The sequence below is a fragment of the Mandrillus leucophaeus genome, unplaced genomic scaffold (genome assembly GCF_000951045.1).
Source record: "Mandrillus leucophaeus isolate KB7577 unplaced genomic scaffold, Mleu.le_1.0 Scaffold328, whole genome shotgun sequence".
NCBI classification, from domain to species: Eukaryota; Metazoa; Chordata; class Mammalia; order Primates; family Cercopithecidae; genus Mandrillus; species Mandrillus leucophaeus.
This window is the reverse complement of record NW_012103454.1, coordinates 2851818-2866355: the sequence shown is the minus strand read 5'-3', so window position 1 is coordinate 2866355 and position 14538 is coordinate 2851818.

The following is a 14538-nucleotide window of genomic DNA, read 5'->3' as shown; positions in this document are numbered from 1 at the left end:
AATTCCATAAGAAAGAGTCAGAAGAAAAGTTCGTTTCAGTCTCTCCCTCCTTCACTGTAGGGTATCTATTTGAAGCATTTAAAATAAAGTCCAAAAGAGCAAGATAAAACAACTTAAATGTGACATTTTAGACTAAACATCTATTCCAATTATTTACAATATTTATAGAACAGAGAGCTAGAGGGTGTGTGTGTGTGTCTTCATATTTTTGTATTTCATGCAGATAGTAAAGGTCTTAGCAGTAAGAATGAGGGAAATTGTATCAGCCTAGTTACTCTCTGCAAGGCATTTCTGGGGATCCCATAGGGTTCTAAAGAACAAAGTTGGAAAGTCTATGCCACAGAGGATACACATTTTACTTTTACTTTTTTATTGGACAAATCTGAAGTAGTCATAGATTCTGTCCATGAGCATGGACATGTATATATCTACATATGGTATTTATTCTATAGATTAATTAGTTATAGGGTAGAGTTGTTTAAATACTGAACAGAAATTGCAATTCTGCCATTCTTGTTAGTTTCTGCAGGAAGAAATTGAAGGCAGTGATAATTATCTTCATCATGTTCTATAGAAGAGAATTTAAAAATTTTTTCTGAAAAATAAAAAATATTAAATATGAACTACTAATTACACACTAAATATACCCACATGTACACTCACACAACTAAAATCCATTCATTTCTTTTGGTTAGTAGTTTACCTGTGACTCACTTTTAATTTCTTTTTTAGAGCTCTCCCTATGTTGCTCAATGTGGTCTTGAACTCCTGGGCTCAAGGGATCCTCCCACCTTGGCCTCCCAAAGTGTTGGGATTATAGGCATGAGCCACTGGGCCCCGCTCCTGTGACTCACTTTTAAATTAAAATGCATGAGATGAGATGTGAGTAGCCTGGAGTAATTTCCTCTTTAGTGGGCTTCCCGATGAAAGTGACCGATCTTTAAACTTCAAAGCACCAGAAAAGTTGTAAACAATCAAACTAAATCAATAATTAAAACTGAGCAATGACATGTTACAAAATGTTAGCCATATCGTAGCTGAATGTGTGGTGAAATTGTGTGGTGCAGAGTAGAGCCACGTGTGCACATTGGCGCTATTTAAAATTGTGTAATTTGGAGACATTTCTTGAGAAATCAGTTGGGTGAATGCCAGTTTTGATCAAAGGTGAAGCTTCTGGCAGAAGGCTATAAATCCCTAAGATCCTTGGGATATTTATAGCGGTTATCTCAGCTGAAGAATTTGACAAATACACAGAACATGTTGATATGATTAATGAGTGAGAAAGACTTTTAAAAAAGAAAGAATTTCAAAAGGATGAAACTTCTGAATGTGAGTATTGATGGTTCTATTTCAGGGTCAAAACATGTATATAATAAATATTCATGGGTGTCTCCTTTCAAAGATGCAAAATGTCATTCTCAGAAGAATTAGATTTTTGAGAAAATTCTAATTGCGGTAGGTATTCTCTTTAATTCCTAACGGAAACCTACATCCTAAAAAAATATGAACTATCTGCGTGCCTGTTAATTTTCATTCAGCAACTGGACTGTACAACTAGCCACACACAGGCAGCAGCACCATCTAGCTAAATTCCGAGGTAATTCATGACAATTTTGCTTCTGGTCTGTAATTATTTCAACTTTTCATCTCTAATGATACTGTATTATATAGATGTTTTTGTTTTCTCTTCTTCAACTCAGCCTTTGGGGATTTTAAAAATCCCTATTTAAATAGTATAATGTGGCAAATGAAGTCCTACTCCTATGAAGGAGAATTTATTAGTTATTTAAAGTGCATTTAGTTATATAATAAACACGAGGCTCTGATTTGGTTTGCATTTTTGGGAGGCTGTTCTATGGAGATGCTAAAATTCCAAGGTTAGTTGCCTCTATGTACACTTGAAATACATTTTTGATGGTCAAGACTAGGTTAGGGTAAGTCAGCATCTTTAAATAGTACACAAATCCCCAACAGATCAACTCTGGCAGGCCTTGAATGCCAGGGTGAAGAGAGAAGGCAGTAATAGAATGTAAGATGGGTTGGAAGATGCTGGGGACAATGGCAGTATCTGAGAGTCAGAAGATGGCTTTAAAAAGGAGAATCAGCCAGGCGTGGTGGTTCACGCCTATAATACCAGCACTGTGGGAGGCCAAGGCAGGTGGATCATCTGAGGTCAGGAGTTTGAGATCAGCCTGGCCAACATGGCGAAATCCTGTCTCTACTAAAAGTACAAAATTAGCTGGGTGTGGTGGCGCATGCCTGTAATCCCAGTTATTTGGGAGGCTGAGGCAAGAGAATCACCTGAACCCTGGAGGCGGAGGTTGCAGTGAGCCAATATAGTGCCACTGCACTCCAGCCTGGGCGACAGAGCAAGATTCCATCTCAAAAACAAAACAAAAGCCAAGAGACTAAAAAAGGAGAGTGTGGAAAGAGGAGATGGAGACACTGAACAGAGAAATCAGGCCAAGGGACAGACAAGGGCTGACCCAGGGGACAGAAAGAATAAGAGTAAGGGAGGTCCAACAAAGAATAAAACAATAAAGAGGGAATAATAGAAGAAAGCCGAGAATAGAGATTTGTTTTCACCTTCAGAATTAACATTAGTATGTGATACTACTTATTTGAAAACTGGGATCCATAAACCAGAACCAAATCAACACTGCTGATAGCTAACTAGGCCCGCTAACATTCACTTTTTTGGTCTTAACTTGAGAGGTAGAAATTTACACCAGTTGACAAGACATTTTGAAATACGAAGTTAGTGCTTTTTTTTTCTTTTTTTTTCATTGTCAAGGTCAGTTTACATCCCTGCAAAGAAAAATTACTTACAGAAAAGTGAGATTTAGTATGAAATATGTCCTGTATTACTAATCTTTCCTTTTCCATAGTCGGAGATGCTGAGATGTTCACGGGTGGCCAAAAGATGTTGAGAGATATTCATAGCTTCCCCTGTGGGAATAGAATGTTTTGATGTATGAAATCACATTTCAAATGGCTGTTCTTACAGACCTCTAGTGCCTTACACAAGGAGGCAATTCATAGCACACACATGCAAGGATTTTTGGCAGTTCCTTAAAGTAAAAAAATTTAAACCGCAGGGGGCGGGGGTGGGGGGCACTTTTACAAGTATATTTGAAAAAGAAACATTATTTTATTTTATTTTTATTTTTGAGACAGAGTCTTACTCTATCACTCAGACCAGAGTGCAATGAATGGCATGATCATGGCTCACTGCAGCCTTAACCTCTCAGGCTCAAGTTGATTCTCCCACCTCATCCTCCAGAGTAACTGTGACTACAGGTGCATGCCACCACACCTGGCTAATTAAAATAATCTTTTTTTTTTTTTTTTTTTGGTAGAGATGGGGTCTCACTGTGTTGCCCAGCCGGTCTCCAACTCTTGGGCTAAAATGATCCTTCTGCCTCAGCCTCTCAAAGTGCTAGGATAACAGGCATGAGCCACTACACCGGGCCAGAAATGTTATTTTAGAGATACTATTTAACCAAAATTTTTAGTGCTTTTAGATTTATGTAATAATAGCTTTATAAAAAATGTTTACCATTTTTCATTTAGTAATGTGTGTCACCAACCGGGCACGGTGGCTCATGCCTCTAATCCCAGCACTTTGGGAGGCCAAGGTGGTGGGTCACCTGAGGTCAGGAGTTTAAAACCAGCCTAGCCAACATGGCGAAATCCTGTCTCTACTAAAAATACAAAAAAATTAGCTGGGCGCAGTGGTGGGTGACGGTAATCCCAACTACTTGAGAGGCAGGAGAATCACTTGAACCTGGGATATGGAGTGAGGTCCGTCTCAGTGAGCTGAGATCGTGCCATTGCACTCCAGCCTGGGAGACAGAGTCAGACTGCGTGTCTAAATAAATAAATAAATAAATAAATTAAGTGTGTCACCTACTTTTCTCTTTAATTCTTAGCAACATCTCTTTGGCAAGTACAGATCAACAGCTCCCTTCCCACTCTAACCACTTTTGTTTTATACCATATGCAGCATGTGCAGAAGGTTGTTCTTCAGTGGCTGTCTTTACTACTTACCAATATTCTTTTGATTCTCTTTGATTCTCAGTTTACTGTATAACTCATCACATTCTCCATATTTTGCTCAGGAAATACTCTTTCCTGATTGCCATTTGTACTTCCAGATGGCTTTTTACTAATGTCTGTTCAGCTATGAACTGATAATTAAGATATGAGCAGACAGTGAGTTAAGACTTAACTTTTTCCAGACAATTTTTTGGAAACATACTTTGATAGAAATTATTCAAGGAAAGAAATCTCCAAGATCCCAAGGAATAAAAAAGATACAATAGGCAGTAGAATATACATTTTTAGATGAAACGCCCTCCATCACTACAGATGTCTACTAGTAAGGCAGCCCTATTCAGGCCTTTTGCAGAATCTCTGTGCAATTTTTAGCATCACCACATTCAAAGCCCTGCAGGGATTTCTCAGTAGGGCCTGTGCCATGTGGCTCAGAGAACTGTAGACACTTGTGGTTCTGGCCCCTTCTGCCATGTCCTGGTTTCTCTTCTAGGTCCTTCACATGGATCATCTCATTTAATTCTCACAGCAATCATATCCGGTAGGTTTCATCATTATTTCCATTTTGCAGATGAGACAGCGGCAGATTGAGGTCAAGTACTTTTTTCAAGGTATCTCTGTTAGTAAGCAGCAAAACTGAAATTGGAACTCAGGGCATTCGATTATAAAAAATCATGGATTTACTACCAGATTATACATATAATGTGGTCATTTAAATATAAAACAATAATGTTTCTTTAAAGACATCTATGTTCTCTTTCAATGAATTGGATTGACGAATAGGCTTTCTTGTGGTAGTAAGATTCTGTGCTCAACATTATATAACTATATATGTTAGCTTTATATAATATATAAACTTTATATAAAATTAAAGAGGCAAATTGCCTAAATTAGATTCTAAATTGAATGCATTGTTTTCAAGGTTCTGTCTCTTTAGACAGGTTGACATGAAGCAATTTTGTAGACGCTGCTTTTTAACACGTAACTGATCTATTTTCAATTGTAATGAAGTTTTGAAATGACAATAAACTTCCTAGAGCAGACCACAAGACCAGAGTCTTTCTTCAGAATCAGTGGACAAAGTCAAGGACAATACACTTTGTTACTATGTGAGATTGCAATTCTTGAATTCTTAAATTTGTTTGAGTGTTTCATTCAGTGAGTTTTAGACTTTAAGGACTGTGATAGTTAATACTGTGTGTCAACTTGATTGGTTCGAGGGCTACAAAGTATTCATCCTGGCTGTGTCTGTGAGGGTGTTGCCAAAAGAGATTAACATTTGAGTCCCTGGGCTGGGGCAGGCAGATCCACCCTTAATCTGGTGGGCACAATCTGATCAACTTCCAGCGAATACAAAGCAGGCAGAAAAATGTGAAAAGGGGAGACAGGCCTAGCCTCCCAGTCTACATCTTTCTCCTGTGCCGGATGCTTCCTGCCCTCATCATTGGACTCCATATTCTTCAGTTTGGGGACTCAGACTGGCTCTCCTTGCTCCTTCAGCTTGCAGACAGCCTACTATGGAACCTTGTGGTCATGTAAGTTAATACTTAATAAATTCATGTGTATATATATCCTATTAGGTCTGTCCCTTTAAGAGAACCCTGACTAATACAAGGACATACTAATTTGGAGTGTTTCTAGAGTTTAGAAATGAGTGTTCCACATTTTTGGCATTTGCATAATTCACTATCACAGATGAAAATGTGTGAGGTTGCAGGGGATTGCTGTGTCTACCAGCATCCCAGGCATTTGCGGGATGGACCTAAATGCTCCTAATGAAGACAGGCAGCTGCTCAGGTTGTTGATTTGTTGGAAGTGATAATTCACCTTAATTCAACACCAAACCTTTGTGTTCTTGGGCAGAGATGATATTTAGATCCTGCTCTCCAGTGACTTAATCTTGTGGCAAGGTGGAAATGTGTAAAACTCACTCTGGTATCTTGTGGGTAAATGATGGCCGAGCAAACCAATCGATGTGCTGTGGGTATAGACGGCAGGGGAAGTTCACTTATGATTGAGAACACTTCTGCGGGCTGTGTTAAGAGATAGAATTTGAACTGAATTTTAAAGGGTATGCAGGACTTGAGAAAGATGTATGGGAGGAAATATCATTGTGTAGGGGGTGTACTAGCTTTGGGATCAGATGGGCCAGGCGAAGAAGAGTGTCCAAGTTCTTCACTCTCTGTGTAATATTGGGTAAGTTTCTTCACCTTTTCCCACCTCACTTTTTCTCATCTGAATAGAGGGTAATAATATTTGCATCGCAGAGTTTTTGTGAAGATGAGATCCTGAAAGAAGAGTCTAATATAGTACCTGGGATGTCACAGGAAATTTGGTAACCCATGTGAATATAAGTGGACACATTTTCAGTATTTTGCTGGAAAACTGATACCTGATAATCAGGATAGAAGAATTTTTGCTCAGTCATTAGTTATTTCTCATTGCTCCTTAAGTGATTCTTACGTGGTTTGCCAATCTTCCTTTTCAAAAAAAGAGATCCTAGATTATTCTGGAAATTAAGGTTTTCAAGGAAAAGCAGGAGTTGAATAGGGGCAGAAAGGTTAAGAGCAGACACAGCCCATTTATAAGTATTTTTCACCTATTTCCTATGTAATAAAAAGCAAAATCTGCTTTGTTGAATGACTACTCTTTTATGTGGGAGGTAAATATTTTTATTCCTGAAGGAAGAGAGCAACTATTGACCTGTGAACGAGGGTAGTTACCTGAAAGTACAGAGAGCGGGCTGTGAGTCCCCTGCTGGGTAGTCCAAGGTGGTGTAAAATGTTGAAATGGAGTGAGAATGCTTTCTTCCTTAGTCCTCACAGGCAGGTCGAAGAAATGTTGCTTTTAAATGAAATGAAAACATCATTGAGAATGTCTGCCAGGAGATGAAGAGGTTTTGGTCTCTGAGTGGATCTAGCCAGAGTGAGGCCCAGGGAGCACTGACTCATCTATTTGAATGACTAGAAATGGAGCACGTTGCCCAGAAATTAGGTCAGAGCCCTTGGATGTGAAGGAGAGGGTTTTCAATGTGTGTGTGTTTGTGTGTGTGTGTGTGTGTGTGTGTGTGTGTTTATCTGCAGATATACATATATCTGTATAAGTATATTTCTGGGATCATTGCCTAACTGTGGAAAGCAAATAGATTTTGTAGGAATTTTCTCCTGGACTTAGATTTTTCAGTTGAGGAATCAATTCAGATAAAAATAATACATACTATTTTGTCTTAATAAACAATTTACTCTGAGTAATACTGGGTGACATCTAAGTTACTAGGATTCTGTCCAGTTTTCACTGCTTGAAAGCCGTATTTCTTTATTATTTGGTACACATTTAAAAAAATATATAACTAACTTGAGTACTTCTTCCAATGAATTGTTTTTGACAAGATGGGAATTGGGAATAATTATATTAAACAAAATTTATCCTGGAAGTGTTCTATTAGGAATCTTCTTTAATCACTATTATGTTAAAGATCCCTCTTATCAGAGAGTGATAGAGTATTTTAAGTGGCTTATGTTTAAAATTACTTCCTTTATAAAAGATATTCAGATACCAGCTGTAATGTTTAATGGAGATATTTTCAAATATGTGACTTGTAAGTTAGGAAGTATCTGTCTTGGTTGAAAAGTAGTTCCTCTGAATGTGTGGTTCTCTCTAATCATTGACATCATAGGATCCTAGGCTTATTCTTGAGTCCTTTACCTAAAGGACTTGGAGAATAACAAGATTTTTTAAAGTTAATATCAAGAAAAGAGAAACTAGGAGAATCTTGGTGGAAATTCTTCCCAACAGTTTGCTTTTAGATACGAATCTTGACTTTATGGCATTATTGTGTCCCATTTTATCTGAAAAAAGAATACTATGAAATCCACAAAAAGTTCTTTAAAAAGACTTTATCATTTATTTAAAATAAAAATACAAGGAATCTGTTATAAAATACTTTGGTTCTGGAATCAGTGAAGACAGCATTTTTCATTCGCTATAGGGTAATTGTTTTTTAAATGATGCCATGAATATATATATGTGTGTGTGTGTGTGTGTATATATATATATGTATATATAGTGATCTTGGATAAATTTGTTGTTAAAATTTTTGCCAATTTCTCCAAAAAATAAAAGCTATTTTTTAATTTCTCCTGTTCAAACGTAGAAACTTAAGTGAACTCTGAAAGATAAGTAATTCCATATTCCCTATGAGACATGGAGGGTCTTTTTAAACATTGTTTCAGTTTCAAAATGATATACAGAATTGAGTGATTCCTGAAACATGACTTATTACATCAGATGTACATTTCTTTTTAGAAGCAAAAATAATCGCTGACACTGGATGTAACACTCAGGAAACAAACTGAATTGTTCATCTTTTATTCGTGCTGTAGACAAGGTGCGCTGAATGGTTCTTTTTGGCAGGCAGAGATTTTTAAATTCGTTATGAATGTTTTTTCTTTTGGTTTTCATGAACTGTAAAGCATATATTCTCTTATTCTATTCTGGAGTATGTTCTATAGAATATAATAATAACTTTGTTTACTTGACAATGACGTTAAGAAATGATCTGTTTTTATTTCAGAGGCAAGAAGAAGGGAAAGCTACATTTAAAAATCATATTTCACCCAATTTTTAGATCTCATACAATGTTTTGATGGCTATATTTAGAATGTATGTATTATATATGTATATATGTATATATTATATATGTAATATGTGTGTGTGTGTGTATATATATATACACACACACACACCTGGAAATTTGTCTTAAAGTTTTTGTCAATGTAAAGTGTACTTACAGAAGTCCTTGGGATATGCATTGTGAAGAAAAGAGATTTTAAAAAATTCCTGCTTTTGTGGAATTAACATTTAAGCTGGAGAATACAAATCATAACAGATGTGTAAATTATGTAGTGTGGGGGAGGATGCGAAGTGCTGTGAAAGAAAGAACAAAGGAAAAATCGGGCAGGGGAAAGGGAGTGAAATTAATATTTTTATAGGAGAAATTAATATTTTTTCTTTATTTTCTTAGACTGGTAGCTCCTTTGACAAATAAAGACAGTAGCTCAAAATCTAGTGGTAGAAATGGTGCAAGTGTATAAGGCAAAAAGCAATAATGCAAAAGAGAAACAAATAATCTAAACTTGTTTCTAGGGTTCTATGATCTTAATGTGTTTATAAACATGAAATCATTCCTTTAATGGAAACTTTCTCTTCTAAACCCTGTACGTGAACACTGTGAGTACTGATAGATTCTTTCAAAGTGAGGGTGTCAGATTATTCCTTATTCCTGTTGTGTACACTTAGAGGCAAATGTCTGCTAATTTCCAAACGTAGATGAAGACTTAGATGTAGAGATATTCATTGCATCAGTGTTCTCAATAGAGAAAAACTGGAAACAGACCAGATGCCCATCAATGGAGGAAAGGATGTGTAAACTATTTGGAAATTATAGCCATATTTGGAAATTATCCAGCAGGTAAAATATTTAGCTAGAATTATATGTATTGCCATGGAAAACTTTTGAGGACATAACGTTAAGTTTTGAGAAAAACAAATGTTAAAATAATATACTTAGTAAATTGATATTAAAATAATCCAAACAAATCAAAACTATATATTGGTATATACATATGTGTATATGACATATATTCATATGTATATATACATATATATGATATGTATATATACATATAAGTATATATGATATACATATGTATATATGTATATATGTATATACATATGTATATATGATTAATCAGTTTGTTTTTACTAAGTCTTTAGTCAATCTCTGTATTCTAATTGAAGATCCATATCCTTTTTGATGGGAAATGCTATCATATAATACATTCTTTGATATGATTTGGATCTGTATCCTCACCCAAATCTCATGTTCAATTGTCATCCCCAATATTGGAGGTGGGGCTTGGTGGGAGGTGATATGGTTTGGCTGTGTCCTCACCCCAGTCTAATCTTGAAATGTAGCTCCCATAATTCCTATGTGTTGTGGGAGGGACCCAGTGGGAGATAATTGAATCATGGAAGTGATTTTCCCCATACTGTTCTCCTGGTAATGATTAAATCCCATCAGATCTGATGGTTTTATAAGGGAAAACCCCTTTCACTTGGTTCTCATTGTCTCTCTTGTCTGCTGCAATGTAAGATGTGCTTTTTGCCTTCCACCATGATTGTGAGGCCTTCCTAGCCACATGGAACTGTGAGTCCATTAAATCTCTTTTTCTTTCTAAATTACCCAGTCTTGAGTATGTCTTTATCAGCAGCATGAAAATGGACTAATATGGGAGGTGACTGCATCATGGGGCCAGAATTCTCATGAATGATCTAGGCCATCCCCTTGGTACTGTCCTCATGATAGCGAGTGAGTTCCTGCGAAATCTGGTCAGTCAAAAGTGTGTAGTACCTTCCCCTTCTCTCCTCCCTCTACTCTCTCTTGCTCCTGCTTTCACCATGTGAAGAGCCTGCTCTTGCTTTGCTTTCTGCTATGAGTAAAAGCTCCCTGAGGCATCTCTAGAAGCAGATGCCTCCATGCTTCCTGTATAGCTGGCATAACAGTGAACCAATTAAAGCTCTTTTCTTTATAAATTATGCAGTCTCAGGTATTTCTTTACAGGAATGGGAGAATGGGTTAATACATTCCTATAGCTATTTGTGTCTATAGCTCCCTGCCTTGTCTTGCCTGGCTTTATAACCTGTCTTCCTTAATGGAATGTTAGAGGGCATAGTGTAAGCAGAAGCTTTAAATGTCCTCATGTGTTTTGCCTGAGCTCTTTCACTTTACTATTTTGCATTAGAAAATTCACGTCCTGGTAGCTGATGGTCCCAGAGGCAAAACAGTTAGAATGAACCGAGACTGATCTATAGCCTGAAGTGGAGCTACCTTAGCTGCCCCATAATATCTTGACCAATAAAAATAAATGTTCCAAGCCTCTGATTTTTTTTTTTTTTTTTTAAGACAGAGTCTCTCTCTGTCACCCAGGCTGGAGTGCAATGGCACAATCTCAGCTTACTGCAACCTCCGTCTCCCAGGTTCAAGCTATTCTCCTGCTTCAGCCTCCCAAGTAGCTGGGACTATAGGCACCCACCACCGCGCCTGGCTAATTTTTGCATTTTTAGTAGAAATGGGGTTTCACCATGTTGGGGAGGCTGGTCACAAACTCCTCACCTCAGGTGATCCATCCACCTTGGCCTCCCAAATTGCTGAGAATACAGGCATGAGCCACTGAGCCCGGCCTAAGTCTTTGATTTTTGAGGTTGGTTGTTATGAAGCATTATTGCAGCAATAGCTAAGTGATACAATATGTTCAGATGTGAGTGCTTAGAAAAAGATCAGGAACAATAGTTACCAGACTATAATCTTTATATCTGAGAATTGGGATTGGCTGTGAAGAGGTGGATTAGTTCGTTTTCACACTGCTGATAAAGACATACCCAAGACTGGAAAGGAAAATAGGTTTAATGGACTCACAGTTCCATATGGCTGGAGAAGCCTCACAATCATGCGGGAAGGTGAAAGGCACTTCTTGCATGTCGCAAGACAGAATGAGAGGGAAGTGAAAGCCAAAACCCCTTCTAAACCACCAGATCTTGTGAGACTTGTTCACTACCAGGAGAACAGTATGGGGGAAATCACCCCCATGATTCGGTTATCTCCCGCCGGGCCCCTCCCACAACACGTAGGAATTATGGGAGCTATAATTCAAGATGAGATTTGGGTGAGGACACAGAGCCAAACCATATCAGCAGGATTATAATTATTTTCCCATACTGCTGAATTCATTTTAATTAAATTTTTTTTTTTTTTTTTGAGACTGAGTCTTACTCTGTTGTCCAGGCTGTAGTGCAGTGGCTTATCCCAGCTCACTACAACCTTCACCTCCCAGGTTCAGGTGATTCTCCTGCCTCAGCCTCAGAGTAGCTGGGATTACAGGCACCCACCACCATGCCCCACTAATTTTTGTATTTTTCGTACAGATGGAGTTTCACCATATTGGCCAGGCTGGTATCAAACTCCTGACCTCAAGTGATCTGCTGGCCTCGGCCTCCCAAAGGGCTGGGATTACAGGCGTGAGCCACCGCCCCCAGTCTTCATTTTTAAAATTTAATTTAATCTTTGAATAGATAATACATTTTGTATGATTCAAACATCAGAACAATATTAAACATATTCACTAAGAAGTTCATCTCCCACTCTTCGCCATCCACCCCATTGCTGCACCCTGTACATAATAAATTAGTATCTTGTTTACCTCATCAGAGTTCTAAATTCATGCTCTTATTTTCCCTCTTTATTACCTGTGTTTTTTTCTTGACTTTGCTTTTTTCTGTCATTAGCATATCATCGAGATCTAGTTATTTTAGCCCATGTACACCTTCTGCATTCTATTTCTACAAGTGTCTAATATTCCATGGTGTAGAAGTACTTTATTCAGTCAGTCCAGTATTTTTGGGAACTTGGATTATGTCTAGACTTTTTCTACTACAAACAATGCCCACAGTGAAAAATCTTGCACATACTCCACAAGTGTGCCATCATCTGCAAATAAAGTTTTATCTTTTCCAGTTTTAAAAAAGTTGTGCCGGGCACGGTGGCTCATGCCTGTAATCCCAGCACTTTGGGAGGCCGAGATCGGGAGATCGAGACCATCCTGGCTAACACAATGAAACCCCGTCCCTACTAAAAATACAAAAATATTAGCCGGGTATGGTGGCGGGTGTCTGTGGTCCCAGCTACTCAGGAGGCTGAGGCAGGAGAATGGCGTGAACCCGGGAGGCGGAGCTTGCAGTGAGCCCAGATCACGCCACTGCACTCCAGCCTGGGCAACAGAGCGAGACTCCGTCTCAAAATAAATAAATAAATAAATAAATAAATAAATAAATAAATAAATAAATAAAAAGTTGTATTTTGTTTTAAATTTACACATAATTGTATATGTTTAAGGGGGTAGAGCGTGATGTTTCTATACATGAATACATTATGTAGTGACCAAGTCAGGGTAGTTAGCATGCATGACCTCACAAATTTATCATTTCTTTGTGGTGAGAGCATTCAAAATTCTCTCTTCTAGCTATTTTGAAATATACAATACATTATTGTTAACTGTAGTTATCCTACTGTGCAGTAGAACAACAGAATTTCCTTTGCTACTTTTATGCACTAGCTTTTTTTCTCTTACCCAATTGTTTAGCTGAATACTTTTAATACAAAGTTAAATAGTAGAGTTGATAGTGGCCATCCTTAGTCTAGTTCTTCTTGTGTTTCTCCGATAGGAAAGATGCTAGTGTTTGTGCTTGCTAATCTACAATCATGTATCAGGTAAGATCTTTGCCACAAGCAGTACAATGAAATTAAGTAACTAACAAGAGTTTAATGAAGAGAAAACATTTATAATAATGTAGGCAGGATTAAGGAACCAAAAAGTTTCTCCAGCACACATATTAAGGAAGTGTCTACTGAATCAGTTTTTATTACATATTTTAAAAATTAAGAACAGAGTCGAATTGATTAAACAACTTTTCAGTATCCATGGAGGTGATCCTAGGTTTTTGTTTTTAGATCATGAATACAGTAAGTTCTATTAAAATAACTTACTGAATCTCTTAATATTGAGCCATCTTTCACACCTAAATTTAATGATTATGTCCAAAGTTTTTAAACTTCATACAAATGGAATAATAAAATAGGTACACAAACACATGTGACTTCTTTTGCTCAATGTGAGATTTCATCCATTTGTGTGTAACCATCTATATGTATACCGTGTAATATACTCTTTCATATTTTACTTTGCAAATATTCTATTTTATTCTACTGTTGGTGAATATTTGGGTTATTCTAGTTTTAGCTACTTAAAAATTCTGCTGCTGTGAATATTCTTAGACATGTCTTTTGATGTACATAATGTACACATATCTATTTACCTAGAAATAGAATTGTGAGGATTTTAGATGTACTTATTTAATTTATTTTTTGGGAATTCCTAATGTATTCTGGATATGACTCCTTTGTCAGAAATATGTTTTCATTTTACTTTTTCAAATTATCATTTATCTCTTCAAATACTTAATGATGTCTATTGACAAACAAAAATGTTTAGTTTTTATGTGGGATAGTTAATCATTGTTTTCCAATATAATCAGTGCTCCTTACCCTATTTATACATTTTTTTAATTCAAAGTTCCTGAAGAATTTTCTTGTGTTGTTTTCTAGAACTGCACTGTTCAATACTGTACCCAGTAGCCTAGGGTAGCTATTTAAGTTTAAACTTAAATTACAATAAATTGAAAATTCATTTCCTCATTTGTGCTAGTCATGTTTTAAGTACTCAGTAGTTACAAGTGGTTTGGTGGCAACCCTACTACTGGACATTGCAAATAGGGAACATTTCTATGATTACAGACATTTCCATTGGACAGCACTGTTCTAGAAGCTTTTGTCATGTACTGTTCACTTTTCGATCTACAATCCATCTG